The sequence below is a fragment of the Nicotiana tabacum genome, chromosome 5, assembly GCF_000715075.1.
Source record: "Nicotiana tabacum cultivar K326 chromosome 5, ASM71507v2, whole genome shotgun sequence".
NCBI lineage: Eukaryota > Viridiplantae > Streptophyta > Magnoliopsida > Solanales > Solanaceae > Nicotiana > Nicotiana tabacum.
In genome coordinates, this window is record NC_134084.1 from 101,657,959 (window position 1) to 101,682,138 (window position 24,180).

Consider the following 24,180-nt stretch of genomic DNA (forward strand, 5'->3'; position numbering starts at 1 on the left):
GTAAGGAATTCTATTAACCGAGGAGAATGTGTGAGGCACTCCCGGATATTGTAGTTTTAGCACCGTCCCTTTACAATTACGCTTGACTTACTTAATCTGATTATTACTTGTTTAGATCATATGTGCATTTTTACCTTTTGGACCACTTTTATTGCCTATTTTTAAGGAGTTATAAAACTTATCTTGAACAAGTCACGTTTTCGCGCACTTATTGTTTTTTTGTGTCGAAATACCATATCATGCATACGTACCCACGATTTAACGACACTCTTATTATTATTATTATTATTATTTTTTTTTTTTTTTTTTAAAGTTAAGGGGGGCAAGTCGCATAAACGTGTACTCAAAATTGGGATTAGGTGTCACAATTATGACACGAAAATCATATCCATAACTATGATAATTATTATATCAATTGAAACGTGTCTAAAGCAACTATGAATAATTTAAGAATTACATAAAGGGTTTGAGGTTGTTTGTAAAGGTCCAGGGTTATCAAGCCATTTGCTGGACAAATATGCATTCACGTTACTTAATTTGATAAAGAATTAAAAGTTTCTATTTCTTATTCGAAAGAATTCGAGGATTGCTAACAGCCAAAGTCTAAAGTTCAGATGAATTTTGTTTCATTATGGGTACTACCAAAATTAACTAAATACAAGGGAGGGCAAATCCAATCCAAGTTTGATTGCTAACAGTTGTGAATTTAAACTAATACTTAAGAGTAAGAACGGTGAAATATAAACCCGTAATCATTGTGCACAAAGTTGGACTTAAGGAACGGGCCTTATCTAAAACCAAATGCAACGAAGCAGGCCTAGTGCAACTGGCACAATCAGGCTCCGTATGGGCCAACATTGATGCAGCCTGAAACCTTAAAGTAAAAGAGGAATTTAAAAGAGAGCCTGCTGATGCCAGACTCACGTAGCAGATCTGGGCCTCATTCAAAGGCCCAATTTCCAATGGATTACTGATAAGGGGGAATTTGACTATTTGTTAGCGCCTTTTTACTTTTGCTTTAGTCCAAAAGCGTTTAATAGTGTTCCCAAAAACTGATGAAACATGCTAGATTGCAGGAATATTGGAAAATGAGCCCCCAAGATGAAATCACACTCAAGAAGGAGTGATCTGAACTCAAGGACAAAACAGGCACGGAAGCTCAAATTGGATAATCTGCGGTCACAGATTGTGAAGAAACTCCTATCAGAGAAAAGTGCAAAGTGCGGTCCGCACATGACATGTGCGGCCGCAGAAGCTGGGCAAGAGCAAAAGTTCAAAGAACCTATCTCTCAAGTTCAACAGAAGTGCGGATCGCACAATTATTGTGCGGCCGCAAAAGAACAGCTACGCGGCCGCAATCACATTTGTGCGGTCTCTAGAAGAGCAATGTGCGGCCGCACTCAGAAAGAGAGAAGTGGGGACCGCAGAAAGAGAGAAGTGCGGCCGCGGTTCAGAATTATGCGGCCGCAAGTTTCCAATCATGTCAGAATGAAGTAAAGTGCGGACCGCACATGGAATTGTATGGCCGCAGAACCTCTGAAAGGGCATTTTTGTCCGAAAATTCCAGCCATGTATAAATAGAAGAGTCTCATTTTTTTAGGTTAAGTGTGACATCAGCATCTACAGTAGACGGTTTTCTTTACTCTCTTTAGTAGTTTTTGCTATTTTGAGCTTTTTAAATATAGATTTCATCATTTTAATTATCAATATGGGTTTAATTATCATTTCTTCTTCTATTTCTTCTATCTTAAGCCTGAGTAGCTAGATTTTCACTAGGGTTGTGACCCAACCCTAGAGTGTAATCTTAATGGATGTTTGATTTAATGTGTATTTATGGTTGGGTGTTTATTAATTAGCCTTGTTCTTGCTTTTAATTATAGAATTAATGGTTACACATATTAGTTCATGATCATTTGACTTGGCTCTATTTGAGAAAGAGACACTTAGTCTAGGAAAACTTGGCTAACAAGAAATTGGGTAAATCAAGAGATTGATAGTCTCAATTAAAGAGTTAAACCTAGAGATAGTAAATCCCGACTTGAGCTTTGTATCAACCATTTTGTTCAATACCTATTTGGACTTGAGAAAGTCAGATTTGGCAAAATCACTCTCTGATTATAATACACCCCGACCAATAAAACAGGCATTAAAGTTTACAACCCATTAGGCAAATACCTAAGTGAATGTCATAGCCCTAGGCCCTTTATATCATTTGAAAAACAACAACAAAAACAATTTCTTAGTTTCATTTCTTAATCTTGCAATATTAGATTAGAATAGACATAGAACAAATACCAATTTATGGAAGTTAAAATTGAGATAGTTCATTGTCATGACCCTAAACCCGGACCCGGTCGTGATGACGCCTCTCGTGAAGACAAGTCCCGCCGACACTTCCCATTTCAATTTTTAACAGTTAAACCATAAGAAATAAGTCTAAAGCATAATAAATAAATCTCGAAGTAGTATATAATAGCATAATTTGCGGAAATACAATCCAACACAGTCCGATACCGGGGTGTCACTAGTCACGAGCATCTATTAATCCTAAAAGAAGTCTGAAAAGTCTATAAGCTATTACAAAATGTCTGATAAAGAGATAGAGATGATAAAGGAGGAGAACACGGGACTACGGACACCAAATAGCTACCTCGTGGACTCTGAAGTCTGTAGGGAGCTCTCAACTCGCACTGGCAGGATCAGCAACGCCTAAATCTGCACATGGGGTGCAGGGGTAAAGTGAATACTCTAACTGAGTGAGTAATAATCATAAATAAAGACTGAAAGCAGGAAATCATGTAAGGCACAACACATGCTATAATGAAACAGTAAAATCGTTAAAAACAGTGAATTAGTAAATATACAAATAATCATTTAAGTTCAGTTTAAACTTCGGGAAAATACCTTTTCAGCAATTAAATAGATAATGACAGGCAATTAAGAAAGATAAACACATAAAGGTTCGCCCCTCGGCACAGTGTCAACAAATCCACCCCTCGGGCAATATCTCACAACAATACCAGCCTCCCGGGCTATATCTCACATCACAATGGGTACCTGCACTCACTGGAGGTGTGCAAACTCTTGGAGGGCCCCTTACGACCCAAGCGCAATATCAAGCCATCTCGAGGTATCATCACTAGGCTCTCAGCCTCATATCAACAAGCCATCTTGTGGCGTACATATCTCAGGCCCTCAGCCTCATAATCATAGTCAATGTTTCCTCACAACATAAGCCATCGGCCTTACTCAGTCAAAGTCCTCACAAGCCACTCGGCAGTAGTAAAACATGATTCTCAGCCCAATTATCATTTAAAAGATCATTTAAGTGTTAAAATTGAGTAAACATGGCTGAGTACCAAAACAGTGAAATATAACATGACTGAGTTCAAGTATAAAGTCAAAACAGTGAAAAAATATTAATAAAAGTCCCCGAAGGAATCAAATAGTTGGCACGAGGTCCAAATATGGCATTCAACCCAAATAATGATGATAGCAAATAGATTTCGGTCAACTACGCGGTAAAATAGTCATTCGGGACGGACTAAGTCACAATCTCCAACATTACACAACCCCATGCTCGTCATCAAGCGGGTGCATCACCTCAATATAGCACAACAATGTGCAAATCTGGGGTTTCGTACCCTCAGAACATCATTTACAATCATTACTCACCTCAATCCAGTCAAATCGACCTCCACTTGCGTCGAATCTATCCAAAATCAGAATCACATCGTAAAATATGCTAAGGGAACGAAGCCCAAGCAAAAATAAGCAATATACGATACGAATCCTCAAATTACCAATACCCGACCCCCGGCCCCCATCTCGGATTCCAATAAAATTCACAACAATAGGTTCCTTATCTCCCGACGAGTTCATACATACCAAAAGCATCAAAATCCATCCACAAATAACTCCTTAAATCCCAATTTCTAGGTCTCCAATTTCAAACACTAGTTCTTCAATTTTAGGCTTAGATTCCATTATTTATTAGGTAGATTTCACATTAGAATAGAGTTTTAAGTCCATGAATCTTACCTCCAAGTGATTCCCCTTCAATCCCTCTTCAAAAAGCTCCAAAAACGACCAACAATGGAAGAAATAAACCTCAATATCGCAGACAAGACGACTATTTAAACCTTCTGCCCAGGCCTGAAATCCTTCTTCGCGAACGCGGTCAAAGCCTCGCGTTCGCGAAGCACAAAATAACTTTGACCAAAATATTCTCTTCGCGATCGCGACCTGCCCATCGCGAACACGATGCTTCTTTAGACTAAACCTTCGCGATCGCGTTCCACCTCTTGCGAACGCGATGAATAAATTCCCCTGAAGCTCAGCTGCCCATTTTCTTCTACGCGAACGCAACACCACCCAGCGAACGCGATGCACAATTACTCAGCCCTTCGCGAACACAGAGCCTTCCTCGCGAACACGAAGGCTTAAATCCCAGCTTCCTCAACTGACCCTTCACGAACGCGAGGACCCACTCGCGAACGCGAAGGTCATTTCTCTGCAGCACTTACCTGAAATTTTCTGCAACTCCAAACATCATGAAATGGTCCGATTGACCACCTGAAACTCACTCGAGGCCCCCGGGACCTCAACCAAACATACCAATATATCCCATAACCTCATTCAAACTTGTTCCAACCTTCAAAACGCTCAAAACAACATCAAAATACCAAATTCACATCTGATTAAAGCCTAAGAATTCCAAAATCTTCTAAATTACTTTGATCAAAAACCCAACCAAACCACATCCGAATGACCTGAAATTTTGCACACACATCCCAAATTACACAACGGAACTACTCCAACTCTCTAAATTCCATTCCGACCCCTATATCAAAATCTCACCTACCAACCGGAAATCACCAAAATATCAACTTCGTCAATTCAAGCCTAAATCTACTCTGGATCTCCAAAATTCATTCCGATCACGCTTTTAAGTCCCAAATCACCTCTCAAAGCTATCCAAACTATCGGAACTCACATCCGAGCCCTCTAACACATAATTCAATATATGGTTGATTTTTCCAACTTGAGCTTCCTCAAAAGAGACTAAGTGTCTCATACCTTACCAAATCCTCTCCGAACCGAGCCAACCAACCCGATTATATATAGAACCGATAGACAAAGCAATACGAAGCAGAAATGGGGGAAACAGAGCGATAACTCATGAGACGACTGGCAGGGTTGTCACATTCATACTCATACACTACAATCTATATTCCTAAACTTCACGTATAGCTCCTTATAGAATTCGACCCCGACTCCTTGTTGGATATTACTATTGCAATTGATCGTTTTATAACCTTAAATAGAGGTGTGACTTGGACAAGATCAATTACCATACATCAAAAGTGTAAATTCAACTACAAACTATCTCAAGTATATGAATACATGATCAATGAATTCAGTATCATAATTCTGATTTATTTACAAAGATTGTAATTCGAATTTTACAACAAAAAATAAATCTGTAAACTAGCATCCTATTTTTTTAAAATCAAACAGTACTATAATGACTAGATCTCTATTAATTAGTTTATGTTCCTCACGGTTTTTCTTTCAATAGATCTAAACTCTTCATTCATCTTCCAACCTCACCATTTACAACAAGAAAAATGAACAAATTCCAGCAATAGGCAGTTTCTAACTCAACTTTTTCATATCTATATTACTAATAGAAAGAAATCATATAACCAAGTGCATTTATACTATTATAGGTTCAGTACTCACTTAGTCCATTATTCCAGAAACAAACTTTTATTTTATTTGTTATGAACATGGTGTTATCAGAATCTAATTCAAGCTAAACAAGTGAAATCATGGAGGAAATTAAACGCACATGACAATAGTGATTTAAAAATTTATTACCAACCACAGAAACTCAAACACTTTGATAAATCAAGGACTTAAATTCAGGGATCAATACCTGGTTGCATACGAAAACAGTTTAAAAGGCTAAATAAAGGCGAAGAAATGAAGAAGAAAGCTCAGCAAAATCCAGAACAGCAAAATCAGCAACTTCTTATACCCAAACATCTTGAGAATTTTAGAGAATATGCAACAACTAAGTAGAAACCAGAAATAGCCTTTAATCTCTACTTTTGGGTTGTTTTTGCTTTGTTTTGGGGGATTTTGTTTCTGTTTTTATATATGTAATTCTAGGGTATTCAACTGCTACTGTGGTTTTGGGCTTGAGTCCCGGTGTATGTGTGTGAGTGAGAATGCTTGTCCTTTTATAACAAAAAATATAGGGCACTCTTTAGATTTTTCTTTTTTTTAATCCCTTTTCTTTCTATTTATTACCCCTTCACCCAAAAATACCTGACCTGTTTTTACTATTTTATATCCCTTTAGTCTTTTTTCTTCCTCTCTAGAACCTTCCCAATCAGTTAACAAAAAGATTCTCTAAGTTAATTTCCTGAACTGCTCCCTCTTAAACTCCTTATTTTCACAAATTCCAGCAATTAAAGGCCTGGCTTCAAACAACAGGCTTGTCACCCATATCCATATCGGATTTCTACCCATTGGGCCTTCTTACCAGCATAATAGGCCGAATCATGTTGGAACTATATCAAACAGATCACCATTTAGAAAGACAACCAATTTCGTCCCCTGTTTCTATAAACTGAAAAGAGCAATTAAAATTAAAAGCTAAACAAACCTAAGACCAATGTTACTGAATTTAACTATCGTGCCATTCAATAATTTGAACCAAAGACAAAAGATAAACAAAATAAAACAAACAAGTAAACTAGACAGGTATAGGAAACAATTACTAAAAGGAGTCTAAATCATCGGTATTGAAATTAGAAGTAATGGAGAAAATACGGGCTCCAAAAATCTGTCTGCTTCAAAATCGATCAAAGATTTATGACTAAGGAGTACTTGTTCAACTGTTTGGTCTAATAAATACTTCATTGGTCAGAAGCCCTTTAAGGTTTGAAGTTTGGACCATGAGGAAGGATAAAAGTGAAGCATTATGGGTATTTGGCCGATCAACGACAAGTTGACCGATCTCCTGCGACCGGATTTTGGGTAAGATGGTGACACTAAATGACAAGTCTTTCATAGACTTATCATTTGGAGTTTGATTCAAGGTGGGGGAAACCGGTTTGAGGGGTAATTAGCAAAAAAGAAAATAAAGGTGTGATTTTTATTTTTTAGATCTATAAATTGAAAAAAAATTGAGGGATTTTTTTGGGGACATTGAGGGTGGATTGGGAATGAGGAGGTGGTGAAGATTGCAGGGTGATTTTTTGGGTGTATTGGTGAAGGTTTGTCGTCGGAAAGAGATTTCTGGTCAGCGGAGTCGGGTGGCGGATGGGGAAAAAAGAAGGAGAGATGGGGTGTTAGGATTTGGGTTCAAAGGGGGAAAATTAGGATTATGAAAATGGGTAGAGGGTTTGGTCGTTTAAGTGAATGGGGAAGGAGCAACGACGTCCTTCTTGGGACAAACAACGTCGTTTGGGAGCTAGATTAGGCAGGTCGAGCAGACAGGGGAATGGGTAGGTGTATTTGAGCAAAGACTGGACCCAAAACTGGCCCAAGTTCAAATTTAAGTCCGAAGAGCCCCTCTCTTTGTTTATTCCATTTTTAAATATAGCCTACTTAATTCTAATTGAAGCTATCTTCTATATTGATCGGCTAATTAATCATGTGTCCTAATAAACTAATTAATTAATTAACCTAAAAATATAGAAAATAAGAGTAATTAAAATATTATTTATTTTTTGTCATTGTTGTAATGCAATTAACATGTAATTAGGACCTAAGACTGTAAAAATTAAAATATAAAATATTTTATATTTTTTTGTTATTTTTTTAGGATTTAAAATGCTACAAAATATGCAAAAACACATCAAATAGAAAAATTTCTAAAATTCTATTTGGAATATTTTTAGGATTAATTTGACTTTAGGGTAAAAATTACGTGATCAGATTCCTCACATAGTCGTATAGCCATACAACATCAATGGCACCAACCTCGCAATACTCCTTTCACACTTAGCACTAATGGTTCAGCCCCCTTAGAAATAGGCCAAGGTGGGATTGGTGGTGTCATACGTGAATCCATGGGTAACTGGCTCATCGGCTTTTCAGGACGTCACATATCCCATGGGAGTGTTGAAACTGAACTATGTGCGCTTTATCATGGATTACAATTGGCTTATAATCATGGATACAAGCCTCTCTAGGTGAACCTAGACGCTTAAAGTAATTAATATGTTACAGACCTCGCACCCTCTTTATGCTAACCTTATACATGATTACAGGTTTTGCTCGAGTAGTTGGAAAATCGTATCATACGTTACACATACATGAAGCAAAACCAAGTAGCTAATTTGCTAGCAAAGTATGACTACCATATCGATAAGACTACTGATCGGCTCCAACCCTACACCACTATATAATGGCAAGGAGTGGTAGATGCAGCTTTTACCCGAAAGGTCGGGATCGATATCCATAGGGAGTTAATATTGGTTGGGAGTTGGGTTTCTATCTAATCTTAGCTATGCGTGTTGCTTTTTATTGCACTTCTAACCATGCTTTGATTTGTTTCTGTTCTACGTTTAATGATATTGATTGCTGAAAATAATCTAAGTACAATATTTTTGTTGGTTGTTTTCAAGGATTAAAAGGGACTAGGGTAGTGACTTCCACCTAGGTGGATATCTAACATGTATCGAGAATTCAGGGCAAGCTTGTTACGATTGGGGTCGTGATATAACCATCACACATAAGTGCTCACTCTATACCTCTCGGTAGTTTGAGTGACTTTGCCCAATTTGGCTTTCTCAAGTCCAAAAGGGTATTCATGCATAACAAATGATATTGGCTCAAGTCGGGTATTACTATCTCTAGGTTTAACCCTTTAATTGGGGTTATCAATCTTTTGAATGCACCCCAATTCCCCATTAGCCTAATTTTCCTAGACTTAGTCCCTCTTTCTCAAGAAGAGTCTAAGTCATAAAGGCACAAATCATTGTTTGCAACCACCAATTCTACAATTAAAGCATAAATCAAGCTAAATATCACTAACCCATAAACAATTAAGCCCTAAAATTCAAGACCCATTAAATACCCACGCTAGGGTTTGGTTACAACCCTAGCTAATGGGTTTAGCTACTCATAATCAAGGTAAAAATCAAATATGGAGATGAAATATAAGCCATAAAAGTTGATTACAAGAATAAAATCTAAGAATATAAGCTAAAACTACTCTAAAATTACTCTAAATGGTGAAGTACGGTTGTTCATGAGCTCACTGATACAAAAGATAGCCTAAAAATGTGAGAAAGATCTATTTATACATAGCTGAAATTACTGGACAAAAATACCCCTAGGGGGGGTTTCGCTGTTAGTGAAATACAGGGTGCCTCAGCGCATGGACTTTCACGGCCGCGTAAAAACAAGCGCGGATCGCATTTCTTCATAATTCGACTTGGACTGGGCTAGGTTTTGTGGACAGTGTAAAGTCTACCATGTCCGCATTGGCTTCTATCGCGGCCGCGTAAAATATTTGTGGACCACGTTCTTCAGTTAGGTTCCACTAGCCAAGTCTCTGAACCTCTTTCATGCCCTCAGCGGAATTTGCACCGCGTCCATGCCTGGTAACTTTGCGGCCGCATAATTTAGATGCGGTCAGTGGCAGTGTTAGCACTTGACTGCAGCTTCTCTGAACATCACTTTTGTTGGAGAATTTTTTTAATCGCCTCAGCGGAGGGTCATACGCGACCGCGTAATAATAGCGCTATCAGCGCTCCAGTTCCATTCTTTGGGCTTGTGCAAGTTCGACTCCTTTATGAGTTTATTTTGGCTTTTTTGCCTCATTTTGACTAAAACCTACAAGTAAGCACCTTAAGTTAGTTTTCGGGAATACTTTTACACATTTTTTACCCAAAATCTAAGCAAAAGAGAGCATAAGATAGGCTAAAATCCATAGTTATCAACTCCCCCAAACTTAAGTTTTTGCTTGTCCTCGAGTAAACAAAGTAATTTCCACCTTCACAAGAAAAATAAAGAAAGGAATCTAAGGTGACTTCATCAAGCATCAATTGGGGCTAACAATTACCCTCAACACAAATGCATTATCAACAACACACAACCTTTTTAGTACCATAGCTCTAGTGCGACACAAGAGCATCAAGAGTTGACTTAACTTGTCAAGGAAGCTCGCTCTACTACGTTGGTCATTGTGGAACCTAAACTCTTTCTCCTCTACTCTCCATAAGCAAATCTCACTTTAGATTATAGCACTCAGAACAAGGATTGTGGAAAAGTACGCTCATTTCTCTCAAAGGAAGGTCACAAGTCTGGCTCTAAGTACCATAAGCTTGCCCCTTATGTGAATCACTAATGTAAGCTCACACAACTCAAAATCACATAGGGCTTTTGTTGGAATGTAATGAAGGCTTTTGGTTCAAGGTAGGATATATCGGTCTATGAAGGTTTCATCTTTCCTTAAGCACTCCATTTTTACAATTCGGCTCATGTTTTCTTGGCTCTTTGAGTCATTTTCTTCTTTCTTGGGGGAACTAGAGAGACACATTGTCACTCTTTTCTTCTATATGACGCTCGTTTTTCTCCCTTTCTCATCATTCAAAACCTTTCAACATTGTTTTCTTGAATCCTTTCAACCTTTTCTTTTCTCTTGAGATGTTTCTTTTTGGTTTTTCATCCTTTTCTATGCCTTTCCTTTTCATCAATTCTTTTTGTTCATTGAACCTTTCATCACTTTGAATTTCCTTGTCTATCCCCCAAACTTATGTTTTTGACTATTGTTCATCATGAATGCTAAGGAAAGATTGAGTGCCAAGAGGGGGTTATTATAGAATCGTAATGCGGTTAGTGAACGAAAAAGGCGTAGGCTCAAAGGGGTTGACTAAGGATATCGTAATGGTGGGTTATGGGAGTTTTCAAATTCAAATTGGATCAAAGAGATCCTATAATCATTTCTCAAGTCGAGCTACACATAGAATTTCGCCTAGATAAACATTTAGGGCAAATTCTAGATTTATTGGTACGTGACTTGGACTTGCAAATCAATACCTCACCTCATAAGCTGTTGGATTGCTAAAGAGAACAGAGTCGAGGGTCCACAACAACCCTAGATATGATTGAGCAACACAAATGGCTTCGAGAAGCCACTCAATGATTGTTTAGTCAACATAAGAGTCTAAAGTTCACAGCTAGAACCATTCTTGCAAATCACTTGTTTTTAACCATGATGTCAAAGGTAAATGTGCTAGGACCAAGTGAAACCTAATTGAGTCACTTTTATTCATTACTAATACATATCAAGAAAAAAAGATAAACAGACTCAATCCTTTAATAAGGTTGTCACGCCATCTATCGCTGGGAAGAGCCACCCGATTCACACAAATTTCACCTTTGGAAAGAACCGTAACATGAAGAAAACCAAAGACTTATTGATCACGAAAACTTGTAAAAGTTAGAAGCTACAAATTGAAAAAGAACCTACTAAATTAAATAAGAAGCTACGCTATTAAGGAAAATTTCAAAAGAAGTTATAAAGTAAAATACAGAAAGTAAACTGAATATGTACAATAGGGGATTGGAACGAATATACATAAAAGGGGAATGAATATATACATGGAAAGGTAACTTTATATACATGGAAAGGTAACTTTATATACATACCAAAAGTAAAAAAAAGTACGACAAGTGAAAAAAAGTATCAAGGTTATTACAGACCCATTATCCAAATCATCATCAAAATAAGGCCACCCCCTCCCAAATAAAAATTAGAATTGTCCACAATGCTAACATAAAAAATATAATAGGGGAAGGGTAGAGAGTAAAGAAAACTCCCTATGATGCCTCTGTCTGCATGGTGTCACTGGCTGGGTCCTGTGGCTAGCCTGAGTCACCTCCCTCAGGGTCCTCCAGCTCAATCTCCAAACCCTTAGTCTGGGGGATCACCACTCTTCTCACCGATTCTCTGTCAGCCTCCTGTTCTGGTCCCTGTGCTGGATGAACTATCTGTGCTGCAATGGCAAGCTCTCCCATTAGGAGATCCATAGGAATGTCGTCGGCTGAAGAAAACTTCTCCACCTCCTTCTTCAGCTCTCCTTGACCCTTATTCACTTTCCTCACTTGTTTACCCGGCTCCTTGATTGCTTTCCCATGAGCATCCAGAATCTTTATTTGGTTGGCGAGAATAATCTTCAATGATTCCTCCACTGATGGAGGCATCTGGAGCTGTGGCGGAGCTGCCTGAGCTGCTACTGTACTAGATAAGGTAGATAGCTTTGATGCAACTACCTGCATCTAATTGTTGATGCCGACCAATGTCTGGTTGACTCTCAAAGCAGTCTGAGGGTATGCTGATAAAGAAGGCACTGAGGTAGGAATAGAAGCAGATGGTCTAGAGGGAGGATGTGGCATGGCAGCAGACAAACTCTCGATAGTGGAAGGCTCGAAACCAGTGGTCACTACCCCTGGCTCTTCAGACTGGCCAGTGAAAGTGGTGGCTTTACCCTTGGACTTGGGGTTGTCCGGACCCTAAAGGTTGTACTAGGAAAATGGCCTCTTTGGCTTCATTTTGGTGTCAAAGTCCCTTCCTTCTACTTCCTAGTCCTCTTGGTACATGGTGAGGAAGTTGGGGAAGGGATATGAGCTATCATCCTTGCCAACCGATCTGGTAATTACCTTGGCCATAATATTTTCGATGTTGATCGGGTACCCCGCCATGATAGCCCCCACAATAATAGCCCTGGAGACCGGCATATCACTACCATGTGTAGTAGGGTCTAACCGTCTGCACACAAAAGTAGACCACCCATTCGCTTCGAAGCTCAGAGTGTTCCTATAGATCGGAACCCCAGGTGTCAGCCAAGCTAGAGTAGTCCCAGGAATAACAATCACCGATGTAAGCCAAGGGCGAGCTAACTAATCCATAGCCACCTTCTCCAAATACAGGGACTCATCCTCGTCATTGAACCTAGCATAGACATTTAAAGTCTTGCCATCAAACATAATCTTCTTGTTGCGGACTTTGGTCAAATATGTGCCCTTTTTTATGTGGGCGATATTTACATAGAATTCCTTGACCAAATATTCATTGGCCTCTGGTAAGTTTCTAGTGAAGAACTTCCACCCCACTCTCTCGTTGAAGTGCCTCTTGACATTAGGGTTGTGGGGTAGCAGATCTCGCTCAATGAACACCCTCTCAAATGTAAGTGACCTTTGAGGTCACCACTCCTGGACCTTGTGGTAGGTTTTTTCACTCACAAAACGGTCTTTCCATACCACAGAGTTCCTTGATCTCACCAACCCCCCTGTTTGGGTGTCACCACCCCTCCCGTCATCCCGGATCTCAGCATCAACATCAATAGGATCCGCTAGTGAGGCTAAAGTTGCAGCAGGTAGGGAAGTTGATGCTGAAGCTTCACTACTTTCCTCTGAGCCATTAGAAGACTCAAAAGAAGAAGAAGGTGTAGGCTCGTATCACAACTGGAATTTCCCTTGAAAGTCTGAGGGAACATAGGTTGGCACCGAGTCTCCTTCCGAAACTTCCTAGGAAGGGATATATTCACTACCTTCAGAATGGTATGCAGCTTTGTCCGCAACTTTGAGTGCAGTTCTCATTTTGCCAATTGATTTTTTCATGGCTAGGGGTAATTTGATCTTCCCTTTACCCCGGCCTTGGGAGGACTCTGCTCTCCCTTTTGGTTTATCACTTCCGCCTCTAGATCAGACCATTATCTACATACACAATTAGTAAAAGCTTATTAGGATTGGTATTCAAGCGAGTATAAGATGAAGCAGATAAATGATTACAATATTTATAGCACAGTGGCCTGCTGACAAAGGAAAAAGGTACGCAGCCGCATAGTGGCAACCGCTGTCCGCGGAAATCGGGTCACGGCTGCGAGAGACTGGGGTTCAGACTAACCAGTCTCTGAAGCTTGACCACTGCTGGTAGCAAAATTTTGGAAGCGAACGCGGACCTAACTTATCAATTCTATGAACCTTACATCCGCGGTCCACAAAAAAAAAAAGTGCGGCCGCGTAAAATAGGCCGTTGACTGTGGAAATGCCACCACTGCCGCGTAAAAGCAAACCGTTTTCTAACTCATCAATTTGTATGAACGTTGACCGCGGAATTAAGGTCGTGACCGCAAAATTCACAAAAAAATGGGCAACCTACAGTTTTCACTTAGCATACAACTTAGGCAATTAAGTGGTAAAATAAACAACCCCATCCCCGTTAGACATTAAAATCAGTTACCCAACCAGTTTTATCTCTAATTAAGCATGATTTTGATTCTTGACTTGTATTAACCCTAACTAAAATAAAATTGAAACTATCTAGAAAGAAAAAAACAAGAGTTAAAATTAAAACAAAGAAATTGAGCATACCAGTTGTTTAATTTATTGTAGAAATTATTCTTGCCTAATGAGATGAAGTCTAGATATGAACAGTGCAAAAGGGGATTTGAAAAGTGTAAAAGGAGGAGGGCCCTCCTATTTATACTAAAACACTGAGGGCCCATACCGACTTACCTAGTGCGGCCGTAGAATTCCACCGCGGTCCGAGCTTTTAACTGTTTTGAAGAGCAGCAGGTTCAATAACACCGCTGAGAGTGGAAAAGTTGACGCGGCCATGAAACAAGGTCTGCTCACCGCAAAAATTGCTCCGCGGACGCAGTTGAAATTCAGAGAGGTTACATTTTGGACTTTTCAAGTCCGCGTCCGCTACAGAATCAGGCCCCCGCAAAAAAACTTCCGCTGACCAGGAAATTTTGAGCGCGGTCAGCGATCTAATTACACACTTAGCCAAATTTTCCAGTATTAGTCCTACACTGCATCAATAATTCCTACACAAATCTCACAACCAGTTAGATCAAAAGAGCCTAATCTAAGAAGGAAAATGAAAAAGAAAGAAAATTCACTTGGGTTGCCTCCCAAGAAGCACCTGATTTAACGTCGCGACACGATGCAGGTTACCATCAATCACTTGTGATGGATCATTACCACCACATGGCTATCATCAAACTTGACAAGATAGTGCTTCACTCGATGCCCAATAACTTGGAACATTTCACCATTTTTGTTTTTCAAATCAAGAGCACCAAACGGAGTTACATACACCACTTCAAAAGGGCCACTCCATTTTGACTTGAGCTTTCTCGGAAATAGATGTAACCGAGAGTTGAATAGAAGTACCAAGTCACCCTTCCTTGAATTCCTTGCTCCGGGCATATTTATCATGTATGTATTTCATCTTGTCCTAATACAAGGACGAGCTGGAATAGGCATGAAACCTAAACTCATCAAGTTCATTTAGTTGCTCTACCCAGAGATTTGCAGCGACATCCCATTCAAGGTTTAACCTCTTCAGCGCCCACATGGCCTTATGATCTAACTCAACCAGAAGATGGCATGCTTTTCCAAATACCAACCGGTACAGAGACATACCAATTGGAGTCTTGTAAGCATTACTATAAGCCCACAAAGCATCATCCAGTTTCCTTGACCAATCAGCCCTGTTTGCATTGATAGTTTTGATAATATGCTCTTTATCTCCCTATTGGAAACCTCAAGTTGTCCACTCGCCTAGGGATGATAAGAGGTTGACACTTTATGATTGACACCATACTTGGAGAGTAAAGTATCGAAGGCCTTATTGCAAAAATGAGAACCCCCATCACTGATAATTGCCCTTGGAGTGCCAAACCTTGTGAAGATATTTTTCTTTAAGAACCCCACCACACTCTGTGCCTCATTATTGGGCAAAGCCACAGTTTCAATCAACTTGGAAACATAATCAATAGTAACTAGAATGTAAGTGTTACCACATGAACTAACAAATCGTCCCATAAAGTCAATGCCCGACACATCAAAAATGTCAATCTCAAGAATAGTGGTGAGAGTCATTTCATCCTTCTTGAAAATTCCACCAGCTCTCTGACACTCATCACATCTCTTTACAAGCTCACTAGCATCTTTATACAGAGTAGGCCAATAAAATCCACAACTAAGAACCTTTGAAGTAGTTTTTGCCCCACCATGATGACCATTGTAGGACGAGGAATGGAAAGCATCAAGGATACTCATTTGCTCCTCTTCCAAACACATCCCCGGATCACACCATCATTAAAAATCTTGAAAAGATAAGGCTCATCCTAGTAATAATCCAAGATGTTCCATTTAATCTTTTTCCTTTGGTTAGAAGAGAGCTCACTCGAAACAATGATGGTCACAAGAAAGTTAGCCACATCGGCGAACCAAGGCATATTATTCAAAGAAATGGAGAGGAGTTGTTCATCCAAAAACGAATCATTAATTTCGAGGCCATCATGGGGCCTCCCCTCCTCTTCCAAGTGGGACAAGTGGTCAGCCACTTGATTTTCACACCCTTTTCGATCAATAATTTCAAGGTCAAACTCTTGAAGCAAAAGAACCCATCTCATCAACCTAGCCTTAGAGCCCTTCTTTGTCATGAAATAACGGAGTGTCGCATGATCTATGTGCACAATCACTTTGGTACCCATGAGATATGGCCTGAACTTTTCCATGGCAAAGACAATGGCTAGCAACTCTTTTTCGGTCACAGTATAATTGACTTGGGCTTCATTCATCGTTTTGCTTGCATAGTAGACCGGATGAAATATTTTGTTGATCCTTTGCCCCAAAATCGCTCATACTGCAACGTCACTAGCAACACACATGAGCTCAAATGGAAAGCTCCAATTGGGTGCGGTGATGATGGGAGTGGTAGTCAATATATACTTTAGAAGCTCAAAAGATTTCATGCAATCATATTAAATACAAACCTTGCATGCTTTTCCAACAATTTTCACAAGGGATTCACCACCTTTGAGAAATCCTTGATGAACCTTCGTTAGAACCTCACATGCCCAAGAAAGCTCCTCACTCCTTTGACGGAAGTAGGAGGAGGGAGTTTTGAAATCACTTTAATCTTTGCTTTTCCACTTCGATACCGTTCTTTGAGATCTTATGGTCGAGGACAATGCCTTCATCGGCCATAAAGTGGCACTTTTCCCAAGTAAACACTAGGTTGGTCTCTTTACATCGGGCCAACACTTTGTCAAAATTATTCAAGAATTCTTCAAAGGAGTCACCCACAACACTAAAAACATCCATGAAAATTTCCAAGAAGTCCTCCACCATGTCCATAAATATATCCATCATACACCGCTGAAATATAGTCGGTGCTTTACACAAACCAAACGGCATCTGTGAGAATGCAAAGATTCCATACGGACATGTAAAGGTGGTTTCTCTTGGTCCTCCGGTGCAATCAAAATCTGGTTGTAACCTGAGTACCCATCCAAAAGGCAATAATAGGCACGCCCGACAAGTCTATCCAATATTTGGTCAAGAAAGGGCAACGGAAAATGATATTTGCGGGTCACTTTGTTCAACTTTCGGTAATCCATGCATACCCTCCATCCGGTGACAATCCTAGTGGAGATCAACTCATTTTGCTCATTTGTGACCACATCATACCCCCTTCTTCAGCACACATTGTACCAGCGAAGTCCATGAACTATCCAAAATGGGGTACACAACCCCTGCATCCAGCCACTTGATAACTTCCTTCTTGACTACCTCTTGCGTAGCCTCATTCAACCTCCTTTGATGTTCCACGGAGGGTTTGGCATCATCCTCACGTATAATCTTGTGCATGCAAAAGGCGGAGCTTATCTCCCAAATATCAGCTAGAGTCCATCCAATTGCCTTCTTCCTTCTTTGGAGCACCGCAAGGTTGGCATCTACCTGCACGTTAGTTAAGCACGAAGAAAGAATAATAGGTAAAGTTGAAAAAGGGAGAAAGAATTCATACCTGAGGTGTGATGTCAAAGGCTTCAACTCCAATACGGGAGGTTCCTCGATTGGGGGCTTTGTTGGTGGAGTCTTTCGATTCTCAAGATCCAAGGAAAGTTTCCGGGGCTCATATGTGTAAGAACACATTCTTTGCAAAGCATTGACATACTCTACCAAGCCTTCATACTCAATCACATCATCGTTCAACAACACAACTTCCAAAGGGTCCTCTACATTTATCACAGCACTGGTGTCTTCAACAATCACCTCAGTCACAAGATCAACAAAGGAACATATTTCGTTGCAATTGGGCTGCCTCATTGATTTGCAGACATGGAACACAACTTTTTCATCACCCACCCGGAAGGTAAGCTCTCCTTCTTACCCATCAACCAAAGCCTTACCTGTAGCTAGGAAAGGTCTCCTCAATATGATCGGCGCCTCATAGTCAACCTCGTAGTCCAGAATTCCAAAATCCACAGGAAGTATGAACTTGTCGACCCGCATAAGAACATCATCAATAATACCAAGCTGCCTCTTCACTGTTCGATCCGCCATTTGCAATCTCATTGAAGTAGCTCTCGGTTGTCCAATACCCAAAGTTTTGAATACAGAGTAAGGCATCAAATTTATACTTGCTCCAAACACTCCCAATGGTACATGGAATGGTAAATGCGTTGGGATCTTCGAGCTTTGGAGCCATCGAGTGCACAATGGCACTCATTTGATGAGTCATTTTAATGGTCTCACAATCCATAGATCTCTTTTTAGTTACCAAGTCTTTTATAATCTTGGCATATCCCGGCATTTGCTCAAGAGATTCCACCAAGGGCACATTGATCGACAAGCTTTTCATCATCTCAATAAACTTCTTGAATTGGTTTTCCTTCTTTTGCTTTGCAAGTCTTTGAGGGTAAGGCGGAGGAGGCCTTGGCAAAGGAGCCTTGGCTTTAGGCGTTACCATTTTTGATATGTCTATCACGTGTTCCCTAGACGGGTTCACGCCATTTTGAGTCTCCTCCTCATTTTCATGAATATTAATTCTCACCTCACCATTTAAATTCTCTTTACTCACTTGCTCATCAACTATTGGTTCATCGTCATTTTGCACTTCAACATCATCACTCACAACGTTCTTTTGCTTGGAGGTACTTGCTTCACCACCTCTGTCGCTCCTTCTAGTCACCGTCATAGCGTGGCCCGTGTTGTTCCCTCCCTTTGGGTTTACTACCGTGTCACTAGGTAGTGCCCCCTTAGGGCGAGTGTTCAAAGCTTGCAAAATCTGGCCAAGTTGGACCTCCAAGTTGCGGATAGAAGTATTATAGGATGCCAATTGGGCATCAGAGTCGGCATTTTTCTTCATCATTTGCTCAAACATTGACTCAATCTGTCCTATCTCATTGTTGGATGATCTAGGACTTTGGGACAAAAATGGAGACGGGTTGTTTGGTTGTTGAAACATTGGAGGCCTTTGAAAGCCCGGCCCCCGATTACCTTGATTACCGTTATTCCAACCCCCTTGGTTGTTGTTGCCACTCCCAATTGTTATTGCCACCCCAATTGTGGTTGTTGTTCCCCCAATTGTTTGAGTTGTTATTGTTATTGCTCCAATTTCCTTGGCCTCGGTTGCCCCAATTCTAATTATTCCCTTGCGATCTCCATTGTTGATTTGGAGCATTGCCCTGTTATCCTTGATAGTTGTTGGCATACAAAACTTCCTCACTTTGATCATCATACGAGTCATATTGGTTGTAGCCACTTCCACTTTGATCATATTAATATTGATTGCTTTGCATTTGTTGACCATGTTGTCTCCTCCTGTTTACCATCATATTTACCCCTTCCATGGCATTCACTTGTTTCGGCCCCTATACTTGTTGTAATTGTGCTTTGGCCAACTATTTCATAGTTGTAATTAACTCGGCTATTGCTTGGCCATGGTCATGGAGCTCTTTGTTTAGTGAATGACATCGGGATCACCTTGTGGAATATTAGCTCGAATTTGCCACGCCGAGGAAGTATCAGCCATCTCATCAAGTATATCACATGCCTCAGCATAAGGAGTGTTCATAAAGTTTCCCCCAGCGAGTTGGTTAGCTACACACTGGTTGGCAGTGTTGATGCCACGGTAGAATGTTTGCTGGATCATTGCTTCAGTCATGTCATTGTTCGGACATTCTTCCACCATTGTCTGATACCTTTCCCAGATCTCATGAAGTGGTTCATTTGGCTCATGTTTGAAGGCCAGGATCTCATCTCTCAGTGTCGCCATATGTCCCGGTGGGAAAAACATGGCTATAAACTTATCGGCCAACTCATCCCACATGGTGATGGAATGGTTGAGGAGTCTTTCGAGCCAGTCTAAAGTTTTTCCTCTAAGTAAAAAAGGGAACAATCTCAGTCTCAATGCATCCTCCGATGCATTTGCCTGTTTGCTCTCCAGCAGGTATCCACAAAGCCCTTTAGATGTTTATATGCATTCTGATGGGGAGCGCCTGTGAAGTAACCTCTTTGCTCCAATAAGGTCAACATGACATTTGTAATCTGGAAATTGCCTGTCCGAATTCAGGGTGGGACAATTGCACTTGCGTAACCTTCATTTGGAAGCACCTGAGGAGCTGCTCTTGGAGGAGCTAGGGGAGGGTCTGGAATGTTTTCATTGGCCTGGCGGCCTCTTCTTTGAGCTTGAGGTACTAGAGGCACCTCATCTTTAGCATTATCATCTACCTCCTCCCCCTGGAGAACATTTCCGAGAGGATCATCATTTGCCATTTTGTACCTGAATCGATTAACTTACACAAATTAGTAAAATAGAAGAAAAGAAAAATAAGACACACAACTAGTCAAATAGATAGCCAAAACTGTTTAACTCCCCGGCAACGGCGCCAAAAATTGATCAGCTCCAACCCTGCACCACTATATAATTGCGAGGAGTGGTCAATGCAGCTTTTACCAGAAGGTCAAGATCGATATCCACAGGGTATTAATATTGGTTGGGAGTTGGGTTTATATCTAATCTAGCTACGCATGTTGCTTTTAATTGCACTTCTAACCATGCTTTGATTTGTTTCTATTCTACGCTTAATGCTATTGATTGCTAAAAATAATCTAAGTACAATATTTTTGTTGGTTGTATTCAAGGATTAAAAGGGACTAGGATAGTGACTTCCACCTTGGTGGATATCTAACGGGTATCGAGAATTCAGGGCAAGCTTGTTACGATTGGGGTCGTGATATAACCATCACACATAAGTGCTCACTCTATACCTCTCGGTAGTTTGAGTGACTTTGCCCAATTTGGCTTTCTCAAGTCCAAAAGGGTGTTCATGCATAACAAATGATATTGGCTCAAGTCGGGTATTACTATCTCTAGGTTTAACCTTTTAATTGGGGCTATCAATCTCTTGAATACACCCCAATTTCTTGTTAGCCTAATTTTCCTAGACTTAGTCCCTCTTTCTCACTCTAATAACAATCTCACTCTACAGCGCACTAGAGTGAGATTAGCCAGTTAGGAGTTAGTTTTAGGATTCTAGTGGTCATCTACTGATGCAGGGCTTTAGCTGCTGGTTATTATTATACCTTCCATCTAATTCGTATTTCTTATATTGTTGTTATTTTATTATGATTCTATTGATGGTACTAATATATCGTCTCTTGTTGCTTTCTTGAGCCGAGGGTCTCCTGGAACAGCCTCTCTGCCCCTCGGGGTAGGGGTAAAGTCTGCGTACATATTACCCTCCCCAGACCCCACTTGTGGGATTATACTTGGTCGTTGTTGTTGTTGTTGTTAGTCCCTCTTTCTCAAGAAGAGTCTAAGTCATAAAGGCAAAAATCAGTGTTTGCAACCATTAATTCTACATTAAAGCATAAATCAAGCTAAATATCACTAATCCATAAACAACTAAGCCCTAAAATTCAAGACCCATTGAATACCCACACTAGGGTTTGGTCAGAACCCTAGCTAATGGGTTTAGATACTAATAATCAAGGTAAAAATCAAAGATGGAGATGAAATATAAGCCATATAAGTTAATTACAAGAATAAAATCTAAGAATATAAGCTAAAGCTACTCTAAAATTACTCTAAACGGTAAAGTACGACTGTTCACGAGCTCAATGATACAAAAGATAACCTAAAATTATAAAAAAGATCTATTTATACACAGCTGAAATTACTAAATAAAAATAACCCTACGGAGGTTCCGCTATCAGTGAAATACTAGGTGCCTCAGCGCATGGACTTTCTCGGCCGCGTAAAAATAAGTGCGGACCGCGTTTCTTCATAATTGGATTTGGACTGGGCTAGGTTTTGCAGACAACGTAAAATCTACCGCGGCTGCATAAAATGTTTGCAGACCGCATTCCTCAGTTAGGTTCCACTAGCCAAGTCTCTAAACCTGTTTCACGCCCTCAACGGAATTTGCACCGCGTTCGGGCCTGGTAACTTCGCGGTCGTGTAATTTAGATGTAGCCAGCGGCAGTGTTAGGACAAAATTTCGTACTAAAACACGAGATCGATAATGTGGCTGATTTGTTTATCAAAAAATTCCATAAAAAGATGAGGTTGTAACATGGTCTGTTAATACTAAAATTTGAACTGTTCACTAGGCGTTCAGTTCTTTGAAATCTATGTAGCTTATCAGTTCAGAAATTGATTCCTGGGATTCCAGAATAAGCATTGCTTTACGTTTCAGTTGTGTAGAATATCCAGAACGCAATTCTTTCGGGTTGGAGTTGAAAGATGTTTTAGTTAAATTCATTCAGATCTGCAAAATATGTTGTTCCTAGGCTTCCACTAGCTGGACACTCTTCTTTTGCGTTGGAGATTTTTGCACCTTATATGTACAAGTTGTCACAAGCTTTAACTTAGCTCCATGTGTTATTTCAATATTTATTCTTCTTAAATCATAAAGATTCGTCCAATCTCATAAATGGAATTTTCGACATAATTGCATTTTTTGTAGAAGATTTGTAGTTTTAGTCGTTTTTGATTTGTGAAAACAGAAAACAAAGCATCTACAATCAGAATACAAATAATCTACAATTTATCTACAAAATATCTACAAACTGGGTACATTGAATTTTTATATCCCAATTCACATTCAATTGTAGCTTAATTGGTATTTTCGACATAATTGCGTTTTTTGCAGAAGATTTTGTAGAAGATTTAGTCATTTTGAATTTGTGAAAACAGAAAATAATGCATCTACAATCAGAATACAAATAATCTACAATTCATCTACAAAATATCTACAAACTGGGTATATTGAATTTTAATATCCCAATTCCTATTGGATTGTAGTTTAATTGGGATTTTCGACATAATTGTATTTTTCGCAGAAGATTTGTAGAAGTTTTAGTCGTTTTTGATTTGTGAAAACAGAAAACAAACCATCTACAATTAGAATACAAATAATTTACAATTTATCTACAAAATATCTACAAACTAGGTACATTGAATTTTTATATCCCAATTCTCACTCAATTGTAACATAATTGGGATTTTTGACATAATTGCGTTTTTTCAGAAGATTTGTAGAAGTTTTAGCCGTTTTTTATTTGTGAAAACAGAAAATAAAGCATCTACAATCAGAATACAAATAATCTACAATTTATCTACAATTTCTGCAATATGTCTTCTTCTTCTTCGAGTTTCATTTGAAATGCAGTCAAAACCAAGTCTAATCTTCTCCAAAACCCCTCAAAATTGAGATATAAATTCCAAACCATATTCCCGATTATTTTCAACAACACCCAATCCAAACGAATAATGATTTTTGAAAACCCAAATTTGAATTCAAAGCTTTCAAGATTATTTTCAACAACACCAAATCCAAACAAATAATGATTTTTGAAAACCTAAATTTGAATTCAAAGCTTTCAAGCTTTTTAATGGTTGTAAATGGTGGAATTGCTGCTCTCTTTTCATTTGCTTTGTATTACTGAATTTTGCGATTGAGAAATAGAGAGAGATGTAGAGAGAATGTCGACGAACTGAGCTTTTTGCAGAACTGATTTCTACAATTTGATTCGAATTTGTTGACGATTTTGTCTTTTTTTTGATTTGCGGCTTAAGGAAAAATATCGAAGAATAGAGTTTTTGCAGAAAAGAGTCTATGTAATTTGATTTTAAATTAAAGATATATGATTTGCTTTTCAAATTTGATCTGAAGGTCGCTAAATCAATTAGAATATTCTGTTCCTGATTTGTAGCGTGCTTAATTAGGAAGATTCAACTACTAATAATTAGTATTTAATGAATGATATACTAATTGTAGAAAAACTGTGAACATAGCAGATAAATTAGAAATTATGCACATATTTGGTAATAAAGTTTCATATATC

At 39.4% G+C, this 24,180-nt stretch overlaps 1 long non-coding RNA gene across 1 annotated transcript; it reads right to left on the reverse strand.

Annotated features, from left to right (window-relative positions):
- Positions 1 to 2,431: 2,431 nt before the first annotated feature.
- Positions 2,432 to 6,836, reverse strand: LOC142181199 (uncharacterized). The gene is made up of 2 exons (XR_012709673.1): positions 5,942 to 6,836; positions 2,432 to 2,715 (listed from the first exon to the last, which is right to left on the reverse strand). It is a non-coding gene; the product is annotated as an uncharacterized LOC142181199 (long non-coding RNA).
- Positions 6,837 to 24,180: the final 17,344 nt, after the last annotated feature.